The sequence below is a fragment of the Meleagris gallopavo genome, chromosome 8, assembly GCF_000146605.3.
Source record: "Meleagris gallopavo isolate NT-WF06-2002-E0010 breed Aviagen turkey brand Nicholas breeding stock chromosome 8, Turkey_5.1, whole genome shotgun sequence".
NCBI lineage: Eukaryota > Metazoa > Chordata > Aves > Galliformes > Phasianidae > Meleagris > Meleagris gallopavo.
In genome coordinates this window covers 34,160,232-34,171,591 of record NC_015018.2, presented here as the reverse complement: position 1 = coordinate 34,171,591, position 11,360 = coordinate 34,160,232, and the positions used below count along the sequence as shown (strand labels likewise).

Below are 11,360 nucleotides of genomic sequence, written 5' to 3'. Positions count from 1 at the left end.
TTTTGCCCCTGCAGTGGATATTTGGCGCTCATTCTCCAATCGTTGGATTTCACCATCATCCGGTGTGGAATTTGTGCCTGTTTTTCCTCCCGTGTACACATCTACTGTTCCACCTCACGCTGGGAAGAGCTGGATAGATAAAAGGCTGCCGAGCTGCAAAGTAAGTCTGGTCCTGTTTAATGCTGATGCTCATAAACTGTAGCAGCTGAGAAATGTTTTTGTAAACTGTGGCTGCATGCAAGAGGGCAGTATTTTGTCCAGTGAAACAGCATGGAGAAGAAATATTGTGGGGTTGATGTGTGCAGAATGCTGCTCCAGTTGTGTTATATCTTTGGTTCTGTGAAGTTATGCAAAGGATAAAATGAGGAGCTGCAGTCTGTGAGCTGCTGATGGACTTGTGCTGCATGAAGCTGTGGTGGAGGCACTGTTGGCTCCAGCACTCGTTTCCTTTTGGTGATGCTGCTTTAGCTGACTTGTGTTCAGGGCTGGCTGGGTTTGGAGCGATCAGCTGAGTGCTGTCCTCACTTACAGAACAGCAGTCAGTCTGTTCTGGTGTTTGTCCCCGTGTTGAGATCCTACCCATGTATTAACAACGAGTTAAAGATAAAAACAAAAGCTCAGAGATGGAAGGGAGAATGAAGTCTCTCCAACCTTAATGTCCTTTTGCTTGTGTTGGACAGATATACCTAAATAATGCATTTGCTCTGGATTCGGCGTGGATACATCCTGAGGAACCGCGTCTCTTCCAGGGCAGCGAGAAGCCTCTGCTAATGACAAATCAGGTGGCGATGGCCGTTGCCAGGCCAGCTCCTGCCTCCAGGCCTCTTCCCACAGTGGTGCTGGCACCTCCGCTGATGCCAGGTTAGTAAATAATTGAGTATTTACCGCCATTCATGCAGCTCAGGAGAGGAATGAGCCATTTCCTAAAGTAAGGGTTTCATTCCATTCATCTGAAACTCTCCCGACTGGTCTGGAACCTCGATGGCAGAGAGCTCTTCATCCCCTAAATTACTTCCAAAGCATGACAAGAATGTATTAATTGGTTAATAATCCTGTAACTGGCTGTCTGCTTCCAGAATGATGGGGCGAGTCAGCCCCAAGATTCTGGGTTTGTTTTCAACCAACCAATAAAAAAAGACCAATGCAGTTCATGCAGGATTCTCCTATTTGCTGTGAATTTTTGGAGTGAGACGTGGTTTCCATAGACAGCTATCAGCAGAGGACAGTAATTGATTGGTCATCTCATTAAAACTCAGTTGTGCGCAGTGGTATTTATTAAATAAATGACATTAATCTGCGGAACACAGCAGCTAATAGAAAAGCAAGGATTTATACTTGGAATTCCATTGCTCTAGAGCCCAAGCTCTGCTTCTGTGTCACGGTGTTAATCTGAGACAGCAGCTATCTCACAGAGGAGGCTGGGGAGTAAAAGGCTGTCGGTACTTAAAGCACTGGCTTAGATTCTGAAATTCAGAATGGGGGTATTCTTAATGGCTTGCTGTCTCTGCTCCTGTGTTCCTTAGATGTCAGATAATGTTCCTCTGGTGGGTTCCTGTGGGCACTGCCATGAGCAGCACTCTGTATTTGGAAGCTGCCAGCATGCAGGCAGTTCTGTGTTTTTTGCAGCAAGACAGAGAGGGTGCTGGAGTGTTTGGGTTGCTTTGCCAGATTGATTAATGAGCAATAAATATTGCTGAGAATGGAAGCACGTTGAACAGCGCAGATCAGCTCTGTGCTGGGATGCTTCTAGCGGCCCTTTACAGCAAGCTGTGTGCTGTTCTTGCCAGCATCGAGCGATGCTCCACTGTAGTGCAGTGTCTCTCTGTTGGGAATGACAGTGGTCATAAATAAGAGTGGCACAGCTTGAAAGTCTGCTCTGTTGTGGCACAGGGAATATTTGAGTTGTGTTGCATCATTCAAAGTATGTTTTTAATGACAAATGCAATGGTGAAGGAGGAGTTCTGCATAGCTGAACTGCGTGCACGGCAGGTGGGTTGGTAGCCTGGTAACTGCTGAGCTGGCTTGGGTTTACATGTTGGTTTGTGTGTGTTGTTCTGCTGAACATGGGGCGAGCTCTGTCCTGAACTGTCAGCTTCCGTGATGCAGTGAATGTGGAGAGTTTAAAGTACGTACATAACACGTCAAACATAAAGAACAAGTCTACCTGGTGGTGGGTTAGTAGAGCTGGCCAGGCAGAGCAGCGGGTCACACATGGTGATCCTGAGGGAGCTACATTGTCTGTAAAGGTTTGCTTCCAGTGGACGATATGTGTGCAATCAGGGATGTTGTCAAGAGAGCTTGAGATGGATCAAACCAGTGCTGATCCATTTTCTTCATTTGGAATGTCTTGCTGAGCAGGGTTTCTAGTAGAGTTATACTGAATGATGATTTTCCCTGCTCTGAAGCCTTTCTGCTGCTGCCTACCTTTCAGACAGGACTTGGCTTGCAGCACTGCTGCACTGTTGCTCTTTGTCTTACCACAGAATCACAGAATGGCCTGGGTTGCAAAGGCCCACAATGCTCATCCAGTTCCAACCCCCTGCTGTGTGCAGGTCGCCAACCAGCAGCCCAGGCTGCCCAGAGCCACATCCAGCCTGGCCTTGGATGCCTGCAGGGATGGGGCATCCACAGCCTCCTTGGGCAACCTGTTAACACGTCTTAGGCTCTGCCTCCTCCTTCCTTCCATCCCTTGGTTCTTTTCCCACCACCTTCTGGGCTGATGGCTGTGTGCAGCCCAGCACGGCGTGGGCTCCTGCTCCTCCTCCAGCAGTGCGCTCAGCATTTATTGCTCTGCTCCTCAGGAGCACGAGGACCCCTGGCTGACATCAATGCATCCGGCTGATACTAATCAAGTAACATCCTAAGCAGTTGGTGAGCTCCAGAGCTCATGAAATCAAACCTGTACATTTATGACACTGTTGCAAGAGTGGGAAATTATAATATCAACGCACTGCAGCCTGGAGGAGAAGCTGCTTCCAAACATACTTGAAGTTCCTAGGAAGCATTATGGTAGTACTCGAGGTATTTAGTGTATAATTTTTACGGTTAATATGGAAAGTGATTAAAAATATAGAGAGCAAATTGCTCAGGTAAGTGGCTTAAACTGAGAAGTTAATAAGCTTTTAGCAGGCTGCGTGGCCGTGTTCGTTCTGAAAGCCCATCTCACAGGCAGGTTTGCCTTCTGCAGTTATCGGTAATGATATAATTGTTTCCTCAGTTTATCAGCAGTGTTACAAAGATAAAGGAATGTGAAGCGCTGACATTTGGTGAATGATAATGCACATAATTTTGCAGCTGTGAGTACCGGTACCAGCTACTAGGAGGTGGTGTTTTCCATAAGGAAAGGATTTTGCTGTTATTCTCCGGTCTATTACAGAGCATGAATTTATGTACTTGGAATTTCGGGTGCTCAAAGTGAATAATGGCATTTTATTTTCCCACCTTGAAATGGTGGGAATTGTTTTATGTCTATTGGAAGAAGGCAGTGCTTGGTTATTTGTGCACAGAAAGCATTAAGATTTCTGTCTGCCGCATCGTGCAGTGCCACATGGTTGGAGCTGTGGCTCGTTTGGACCCAAGTCAGACGTGCCTACGTTAGCTGTGTTGTCTGGCACTGCCCTGCTGGAGGAGCTCCCTGGAAGCCTTCCTGAAAGCACTGCAGCTTGGTGCTCCTGGGTGGTTCGTGTTTTTGGAACTGCTTTGCACTGAGTAGCTCAGGCTTCAACACTGAGCTTCCCATAGGGAGAAGCAGCTGCTGGCACAGCTCTGGGTTATGTGAAGCACACATTGCCTGCCTTGTGGCATCCTTCTGTGCGTCCCAGTGGGGTCGGTGGCCTGCAGAAAGGAGCCCTGGTTGTACCACGGGAGAAAAGCTGTAGCCCTCTGATGGGCCGTTGTATCCCCCTGGTACTCTAACTTGGATACCAAGGGATGGGAGAGCTGGCAGGAGCTGGAGCTGAGGCTGGAGGTGAAGGTGCTGGTGGCAGAATGGTAACAAGGGAGGAAGTGAAGACCCAAAATTACGGAAGTCAGAATGAATGAGACCTGGAGAACGGAAGATGTGTGGGGGGCTGCGTGGGCTGCCAAGGTGGTTCTGCCTCACCACCCACAAATCCTCTCCAACAGCTGGGAAGCACTGAGCACCAGCTTTACTTTTGTGGATGCAAGCAGATGGTTTTGGGGCATCTCAGATTGGATACTTTTGTATTTAACTGCCATGTGCTACAGTTCCCAGTTTGTAACACAAGAGCAGCCCTGCGGGAGCCTGAACGACCGTGCAATGTCACACAGCCCTCTTAATTGAGGCACTTCAGGGAGGAGCACACAGTGAAATCTTTGGGAATGCTTGACTTTAGTTGCAGCCTTCCTGAAGTTTTGGCTTTTTTTGTTAAGCCTGTGCTTTTTGTTGCTCTCTGTTTTATCTACCCTTCAGCTCCAGTTAAGACCAGTTAATTTTCACTTCAATATATAAATGAGGGCGCATTACAATACACCTATTGAAAAGGCTCGTTGTTCCAACTTACTCTGTAATATTGTCCTGCTTGGTCCTGAGAGCATTATAAAGAAACTCATCCCTCAGTGATTTGCAGTGCCTGTTTTGGTTGGCTTTTGTACTGTTATTTATTGCACGTGGGCATAGAAATGAGCAGTCAGTGGTTCTTTTACTGGCAGACATGCAATACCAGGTTACAAACGTAAGAGGCTGTACACTTTTTTTTTCCCCCCTCCCTTTTGGCTTCAGAAGATGGAAAAATCAATATGTTTTTCTTTGTATTAGGATAAATGCACTATTTAAGTCAACCCATTGCCTCATGTTATTGATTGATAAGTACTGCTTCAAGTTGCTCGGCACCTGAAATTCCAACCCACGTGCAGTTCAGATCGCAGAGTCAGCAGGTTCTCCTGGGTCTGAACTCTGCAAATGTAAATGCAGGTGTGATAAATGCATGTGTTGTAGGTCTGCCAAGCGTTTGTGCTTGGTAGAAAAAAACAACCAAGTTCCTTGCAAGGAGCAACTAATGTTAAATGTCTGGGCCTGCCATGTGGTGGGGCAGTGCTGCCCTGCAGGTGGACTGGTGCACTTATAGAGGGCTGCTCAGTGAGTGCTGGCATGTGAAGAAGTGACAGCAGAGAATTAGCCAGGAAGCAGCCATGGCTCCGTCTTCAGGCCTCAAACCTATTAGTTCCAGAGTGTGCTTTGCTGATGAGGGAAGTCAGTGTTCTGTTGGAAGTGGCCAGTTGTGGCCTGTTAAGTTTTCTGCAGTGCCTACACTGAGTGATATAGCTGATTAGATGCTCAAACAGCATGCTGATATGAAGCAGTGGGCTCAGTATAGGTAATGCTTCCCATTTCCTTCTCTGTAAGTGCATAAGCTTTTCAGCTGGAGCAAATTCTCTGCTTGGTTTCCTTAAGTTCTTTACCAAGAGTGTGGTGAGGTGCTGGAATAGCTGCCCAGAGAGGCTGTGGATGCCCCGTCCATCCCTGGAGGTGTTCAAGGCCAGGTTGGATGGGGCCCTGGGCAGCCTGGGCTGCTATGAAATGTGGAGGTTGGTGGCCCTGCCTGTGGTGGGGGGTTGGAGCTTCATGAGATCCTTGAGGTCCCTTCCAACCCTGGCCATCCTGTGATTCTGTATGATTCTTTCTGCCAGGTTTTCAGCCTTCCTCCACAAAAAATGTTTCATTCTTTCTGGTCAATATACCTCTGCCTTACTAAACCTGGGGATTTTCCATCCTCCCCCTTTTCAGCCCTGTACTTCTCTGTGCACCCAGTGGTTTTCCAGATGATGCTACGCACAGAACTTCCAGGCTGTGGCTGGAGCAGCCTGCAAGCAGCTTGTGTGCAGCTCTGCAATGGCTCGAGCAAGCGGCAACTTTTATCCTGCTCTGTTCCTCCCTTGTGCTTTAACACACACCTTGTGTAGCTGGCCAGGGCTAGGAAGGTGCTGAGAAAGCAGTGTTGTAATTTGCAGGAGCCCAGGACTTTGGGAGGAACGAATCTAAGGCAGAAATCAGGCATTTGTTATCCTGTTCCCTCCTTTTTATGGCTCGTCTTCAGGGAGGGGTGATCAGACAGCAGCAGCCACTGTAGCTCATTTCAACTACATTCTTCTCTTTTCCTATCAAGAGACAGTTGTCAGTTTTAATACTGATAACAGCCTAATAAGTTTAATAAAGAACTGTCACATAAAAGACTTTGTTTTGTTCCTCTTAAAGACTCTACAGACGGAAGGGAAAGGGAATAAGGGATAGTAAACAATAAATTCACCCTTCAAATGCTTCATTCTTCTGGATTGCTTTTCCATACACCTTTAGAGGTGGTGATGAGTGCTCTGCGCTGGCTGGGGCTGGAGTGCTGTGCTGCCTGCAGCCAGGTTTGCCAGCCCCAGGGCTGTGCTCCAGCACTTGCCTGCTGCCCTGGCCCAGCAGCAGGAGCTGACCGAGGAGCATCCCGTGACATCTGTGCTGTGTGTCAAGATTTACTGCCTTCAGGCTGGTGCAATAAGTGGCAACCCTATGCTGCAGAATGGGTCCCAAGCTGGTGGACTAGACCTGATAGATCCACTGTCAGTGTTGCTGTCTGGTAATAAACCCTCCTTCTGCCTTCAGCTTCTTTTAGCAGAATTGGTTGTGATTCAGTAAACAGTTCTGGAATGTCTTTGTGATGACAAGTGATAGACTTATTAATTTTTTAAGTAGCAGCTGGGATTGTGCAGTGCTTGGATGTGGCACCCTGAGTCATGGATGGGCTGTGCAGTGGTAATGGTGCCCAGAAACCAGCGGGGATCCTGAGGCCAGGGCTGAGATGGGGGAAATCAGCTTGAGCCTCAGAATGGCTTGGATTGGAAGAGATCTTAAAGGTCATCTAGAAATAAGGATGCTGGTGCAGGTTGTTATTTATTTTATGAATAGAAGTTGAAAACAAAGAAGAAAACTGTTGCTTTGAAAAGAACTGGTAATGGTGTACAGCCCTCTGTAGGTAAGGATTAAGGTCTCTGTGTTACTAACTTCATTGGCTCTCCATTGAAAGTATTTAATCAATCTCAATTTAACTGGTACTTATTTTCATACAGTCTTTATAATATGCGTGTCCATTGAGAGCCTTCCAAATATTTACTCCTTAAACATACATGGAAAGTATTGTAAATTCCCTAGGATGCTGCTCAGCTGATAGCTGAGTTTTGGAATCCTTTTCCTAAACTACTGAAGGTCATTTGGGTAGTGTTGAAATGGAACTGCTGGTGAAAGAAAAGCTTTGATATAAGTTGAACCTTGCATGGTCCCATGTGTTTGGTGTCCACTTCTATGAGAAGAGGCAGATCAGCACTTGGAAGCAGAACTCCATTTGTGTCAAAAAGGTTTCCTTTAAAGAAAGTTAATTCTTCATCAGGACACCCCAAAAGTTCCTTTAACTTTGTAGAAGGTCTTTATAAAACCTGTTTCATTTTTTTTCCTTTTACTTCTTTCATTTGGGTCTCTTGGGAGATGATCATGGTTTTTTGGAGGGGGGAAAAATGTTTTCCTGTAGGCAGAACTGAAGAAACAGACTGAAAGAATGTAATAACAATCAGGGTTTGTTGTGAAGCCGACAAGCATGGATCTGCCATGTGAAAATGGATCTTCTGGATGCAACTTGAAAGCTTACCTAAATGATGCTGTGCTGTAATAAAAGAAAGGTACAACAGAAACTTCCATATCTGTGCTTGTAGAGCCTTTTCTACACAAATGGCAACATCTGGGATCTCCTGTTTGCAGGCAGAGTTTGGAGATCAGACACTTCACTGTGATGTGCTCACTGCTGCGTTCCATCTCCATCACTGCACTTCTGCACTGCACCCCCTTTGATTTGTTATCTCTGAGTACCCCCACTGCTCGTTCAGCTGCTCCTCCAGTAGCTGCTCACCAAGATGTGCTGCCCACCTCGTGTGTCTTTCCCTACTGCTGCTGTAGGGCACTGGGAAGGAAGGCTGGAAAAGAGCATCAATGTGGGTTTTGTTGTTTTGGCAGACAGCTGCTGCATTGCTGCTCCGGATGGAGTGTGCCTTGGCAAAAACAGATTCGGAGAAAAAGCCACTGGTCATAATTTTGTCCCCCTCAAGATTATCCAGATGAGAGTTTTTTTTACTCCTTTTTGCAAGGCATTTGCTTCTTCAAACTCAAGTAAACGGTCATTAAGTGTGACTCTAAAAAACCCTTCCCAGGAGTTTTTGGAAATTCTCCCAGTGAAATGGGATTGGTTTCTGCAAAGAGCTGCTTTCCTGCACCCTGCAAATGGCTGAAGAAGTGCCCAGCTCCTGAGAAGAACCATCCTGAGGCAGCCTATGGGGCAGGCTGAGCTGAGGGATCCTCCTGCTGGGAGGATGGTGTTCAGTGGACTCAGTGGAAGGCGTGCGGTGACTCCAGGCTGTGACACGCTCCAGTATTAACAATTACAGGGGTATCCTCGTGTCGTGGAATTATTTAATAGGAGAGAGCATGTGAGAGCCTCATCAAAGGCGAGGAAATCACCCAAACTTCTCTTTCAACTGGCTGATGAAACTTTAATAATGGAGCTGATGAAACTTTAATAAGGATGGCCTGCTAGCTCCAGGAGTTCTACTCAGTTTTGGCAATGCAGGATTCTGTTGCTCTGTTGTTTTGCTCAGCTCTTTGGGGGACATGCGTGTTCTCCAAAAGAAGAATCAGTGGAGAAGTGAACAACCTTTCTGCTCATGTACCCAGGAGGCTGGCAGGAAAGTAATTCTCTATGCAACATTTGTTTTCCAAGTGTTGCAGAAGGAGTTCAGTTGGTTGCTCCCACTGAAGGTGGTTGGGTTGCAGGCAGTGATCTCATACAGTTGGGGCGGGGAACCCAACCAACACCTGTGGTTGTTCTCAGGTGAATGAATGCAAAAATCATCAAAACAGTCTGAGTAATCAGACCATGAGGTCTTTGGATATTTCCATCGTGACTTTGAGAGAATAACCTATTTTTCATCTATCCACGGTGGAACGATTAAAATGTTGATATCGTTTGTTGGTGTTTCCTTGCCTGCATGCCTGCTGTATTAGTGCTCATACAAGTATTGAAGTGGATTCCTCTTGGAGCTGATATCCAGTAGCAATAATGAAGCTTTTTTATGCTGCTTACTGAAAATATTTGACTCCTGTTTTGCTAAGACGGAGGGCTTATTTTGTTGGCAAATAATTGTTTATTATAAGATTGAGAAGCAGAGCTGCTGAAAGTGAGGAGAATAGCCTCAAGAGCCCCAATTAACTGTAAGTGGAACAATTTCCTTTCCAAAAGCACAGAACATCTTTCCCCTACCCCAGAGCTGAGAGCAGGAATGTTTGGCAGCAAGAGCATCCAGGTGTCTGAAGGCCCCCACAGGGCACCTGGCCACAGAGCTAGTGGGGCTGGGTTGTGTCCCCTGTCCTGAGTGGGGCAGTGGTGGGGCTTCTCTAGGGCACAGTCATTGCTGCTGGGCTGGCATGGGGCCCCTTGGTGCCTTCTGAGCCCCCCAGGGCCAGGCACTGGCTCAGCAGTGATACAGAGGTGCGGGAAACCCAACAGATTGAGGAAATGTCTGCTGTGATCAAGCAGGGATTTGTGCTCGTCTACAGTTGGCTCTCACTGCCTGAAGGGTTTCCACATGAGCTGAAAACATTTGCTAAATAACATAATAAGCTAATGATTGCTTAATTTTTGAATACATAGCTCAGTGTAGAGGGAGTAACAGCTGGTGTTTGTCAAATGAGGTTTTTCCTTAAGACTTTCTACTGCTCATTTTCTTGTTTATTTAACATATTTAGTCAAGATTGAGCTCCAAAGGTCTTCCCCTTAAGCTTCTCAGACATCAAGGTAAATGTTATGTAGTCAGAAGTGAGTTTGAGCCTGCATTTGGTGGGCAGCTGCTGAGTTCCTGTTCAAGGCAGTCTTATAGTCGCAGGACAAAGGGGGAAGGATTTAAACTGAAAGAGGGGAGATTTAGGTTGGGTGTTTGGAGGAAATTCTTCGCTCAGAGGGCGCTGAAGCCCTTTCCAACCTGAGCCATTCTATGATTGTATGAAGTTTCTGCATGATGTGTGCTGAAGGTGAAGGCACCTGCACGTGAAGCTTGTACAGCTTAAGTCCTTGCATGCACAGAGCAGGGCAGCAGTCCAACAGGTAATATTAATGTCTGGTTAATGTAATGGGCAACACAAACATTCAGATCTAAAATCAGACAGCTTTTATTTAGCAAAAGTCAGATACGGGTGTTTGTGCTTCGTTATGAACCATGACAGACGAAGTGAGCACAGATCAATACGTTCAACTGCGTGGCTTCTTCTATTACTGAGGTTTTTATCATTTAAATTTAGCAACTCTGCACAGCTTATACATCACTCAATATTGCCTTGTGTTGTCCCTTCAGGTTGCAAGGGTGTGTTCTCACACCTGGGCTTCAAAGCAGAGTTCTGGCAGAATAACAGCAAAAGGGCTGGGGTCATGGTGCCAGTACTATAGCCTTGCCAAAGGCACTGCATAAAACACAACTTTCTTTTATAGAGTCTTAACTTTGGAAAATACCCTCAAGGTCATTAAGTCCAACCATCAGTGGTGCTGCTATGAGTGCTTCTTAAAGAAATTAGCATGACTTTGTGAGAACATTGGAAATGTTTTCAAAGTGTAACATCTTCTTAGAAGCAGATGTTCATTAAGGTCCCTTCCAACCTCAGCCGTCCAACAGTCCTATCTCGTGATGTTGGAGGCAAGGTTAAGAATGTTCTGTGTGTCTGCTGCCTTAAATTCAGAATGCTGGAAGCATCCTTACGTCCATCCCAATGAAATGTTTGCATCTCTCCCTGCAGGTGGCTGCCGGCGCGGTCCCAGCCCAGTGGGCAGCCCTCCAAGCCTGGCGCTGCTGGCAGTGGAGGCTGAAGCCCCCCCAGGACCACCCCCACCCAGCATCCCGCAGTGCCGCCTGCTCACCCTCTCACCCCTCAGGATCCCAGTGCTGGGCTCCCCATTCCCAGGTAAGGTCGTTTTTTGGGTCGGTGTGGGGAAGAAGCACAGGCAGCCTCTGCGTGTGTCCTGCTGCTGTGCTTTGGTAGCTGCAAGCACACAGCTGCTGTGTGAGCACACACACACCTGGGATTAAATTGTTTTCTCTGGTACTGCTTACAGGTGTTCTCTGATAGCACGTGTTAGAAGTTTGTGCTCGTTAGTAATCTTTTGGAATACTGTGACAGTTGTGGGCAGTATATAAACTGAGCTGCATCCTCTGTCACCTTTGGGAAGGAAATGTGGTCCTAATGGCGCTGGGTCTGTGTGGAGTGGTTGCTACGTTGGCAGTTGAAAGGTGTCTGTGTGACATAGAGGGACAGAACCACAGAATGTCCT

At 46.8% G+C, this 11,360-nt stretch overlaps 1 long non-coding RNA gene across 1 annotated transcript; it reads left to right on the top strand.

The window, feature by feature from the left end:
• Window positions 1-16: 16 nt before the first annotated feature.
• Window positions 17-10,989, top strand: LOC104912094. The gene is made up of 3 exons (XR_004160585.1): window positions 17-160; window positions 681-861; window positions 10,829-10,989. It is a non-coding gene; the product is annotated as an uncharacterized LOC104912094 (long non-coding RNA).
• Window positions 10,990-11,360: the final 371 nt, after the last annotated feature.